Below are 2,693 nucleotides of genomic sequence, written 5' to 3'. Positions count from 1 at the left end.
AAGCTTTATAGTGAATCAGCCCCTTCAAGCTATAACACAAGACCACATGCAACTAGTTGTTTTTTAAAATCTGTTATATATGAAAAAATATATAACAATAAACAAAAAATCTGTACTCCTCAAACTTTTGTTAAATACATGTTCATGAATGTGACTATATTGTGTAACACACTTGATGAGCGTCATATATTACCGAGTATCTGTGGATCAAAGGCTGGGAATTGCTGCTCTAAGAAAAAACGTTTCCGTGGTTAAATGGTGTTGGTGTACTGGTAGGCGACGCGTTCTCCTCTGGACAACAATTTCCATACCAATGCCTCACTACTGTGACCTGAGACCATGTCCTGCAGGATGTACCATCCCTTAGATGAGACATTTGTCATGCCCTCCACTAATTGGAAACACCCTCATTCTAATTCCACTTCAATCCCAGGTAATTCCGGAAAAATATATCACTCCAACTAATTAACTAATTACAACACTTCCCTAATCACCTAAGTTAGTACTTAAACCCTCACTTCTTATCTCTCCTCGTCTGGTATTGGTCTCTATTTCTGAGCTCCTAACATTTCTAATTACTTGTGCCCTGTTCTATTGGATTTCTTGGTTCTTGATCATGGACTTTGACATTGACCTCACTTTTGTCTGGCCCTTTGGATTTTGCGTATCTACTACTGGATATATTGGTTCCAAACATCTCCTGCATGTCATCGGCTGTCCAGCATAAAACAAATATCCCCTGTCTGTTCCAAAAGCAAATGTTGCAGGGGGATGATGAAAACCAACCACCACTTTATATTGTCTTTTTCCGGTCCACACTCCTAATCGATCCAGTACCTGTGGACCCTCAGAAACAGAGTCTACATAATGGTGCAAGAATAAAAAGATGTCATCATCGCTTACAAAAGGGTTGTACATGTGCACTGTCACCACTCTTTGAACTTGTGCCCACAAACCTTCCACTTCAAAACAAATAAGTGCAATCTCTCGTGCCCGCTCTCTGTATCTTCTCAAAACAGAAAAGTAAAAAGCTTCATCTCAGAAAAAGACTTCCACAGACTGGGTCGTAACGTGTCCCTGGATATATAACAAATCGTTTAAGTTCAAACCAAGTCCCTTCACCAAAACTGAGTAAATAAATGAGATACGATCAGGCGATAATATAAGTATTCGCCCGCCCGGTCAAATTGGCTGGCTGAGACATCTTCCAAAAAAATCAATTTCAGTGTCAGTAGTGTAAAGGAAAGAAAAGCCCTCGACTCTAAAAAGAACAGAAGGGTTTCCTCACCAACAGATGTAAGAACCCACCTCCTGGCAGTACTGGCTTCACCCCCCATGCTTCACCTGGGGTGATTCCACCAGTGATTGATTTCTCTGGTCTTTCCCGCTCTCCTCTGCTCTTCTTTTCTTCCTCCTTCTTTCCGTCATCTCTTTCTTGGTCAATGCTTTCCGGGTTTACTGCGGACAAGCCACATGTATCTCCATTCAGCCAAAAGGCCAAGAAGTGATGCCTGACACCAGCCTTGGGCCCATGCGTGGGTGTTCTGCTGGCACACAGGGGTGCAGGCCGACACCTCTGTAGCCTCTGTAACACACGCAGCTGCCAGCTTCCCTGCAGCCAGCGGGCGGCCACCTGGACTTTGCTCCACCTCTCTCCTGCCTGCCTGCCTTCTTGCCTGCCTGCCTACCAGTCCCGGGCAGGGACCCTGCTCTTTGATCTTCGGTCAACGGCCTGACAACTACCACAACCGCGGGGGGCACAAGCCTCCTTAGCTTAGCCCCCCCCACCAGTAGCAGCTATGCCAACCAAGGTGGAAGTGAAAGCGGACCGTCAGCACCTGTGGGCAAAGGGAAGGGGCAGCTCTCTCTCGGGAGGGACACACACACACACACACACACACACACACACACACACAACACCTGCCTTCCTAAAAAAAAAATTATATAAGATTTTTGGAGGCAAAATGGGTGCTTACAAGGGGACTGCCTACCTGGCAAGACATGAGAAAGTGTACAGAGGGAGGACAGGAACAGAGACAGAGACAAAGAGAGAGAGACACAGACAGACAACAGACGAGACTCGAGAAGAAGGAGCTCCAGTTCACCTCACTTGCTTGCTGGCTGGCTACGTCTGTCTTTTCACCGCTGAGAGAAGTTAGTGCTCCGTTCCCAGCACTGTAATATGTGTGGAGAGGACGGAGCAAGCTCCTGATCCAGCTCCCTGTTCCAAAAATCTGCTTAATATGTGGTCCCTCGTTGGGGGACATATCAGACATTAAACTGATAAGATTGGATTTTTTTAATACAAAAGTTAATTACAAAAAATAACTATGAACTTCCCTTTTAACCTTTCCCAGAACCCACCCTTTTTACCATTCCAAATTATATTTAACCAAATCTTCTCTCGCATCCCACAAACTTTGCTTTACCAGACTTATTAACAACCAAACCAAAAATTGAACATCTCTTGATGCTCCTCAGATTCCAATACCCCATCAAATCAAATCATATGTCATGACAACAGAAGGAGACAACTTAAACACATACAATTTAACTAAACCCGCCTCATATTAGCACCATTCTGTTGATGTATGATTTTGCACAACTGATGTTTTGTAAATTATCTGTTTCATGTTGTTGTTCTGCACATTATCAGTTGTTGTGTTGCACATTACCTGTTGTTGTTTTGCACA

General features: G+C 44.2%; 1 pseudogene; it reads right to left on the bottom strand.

The window, feature by feature from the left end:
* Positions 1-2,156: 2,156 nt before the first annotated feature.
* LOC148647997 (U2 spliceosomal RNA) lies at positions 2,157-2,315 on the bottom strand (annotated as a pseudogene).
* Between the last annotated feature and the right edge of the window lie 378 nt (positions 2,316-2,693).

The sequence above is a fragment of the Lepisosteus platostomus genome, chromosome 15 (assembly GCF_059453375.1).
Source record: "Lepisosteus platostomus isolate fLepPlt1 chromosome 15, fLepPlt1.hap1, whole genome shotgun sequence".
NCBI lineage: Eukaryota > Metazoa > Chordata > Actinopteri > Semionotiformes > Lepisosteidae > Lepisosteus > Lepisosteus platostomus.
This window is presented reverse-complemented; position numbering and strand designations above follow the sequence as displayed.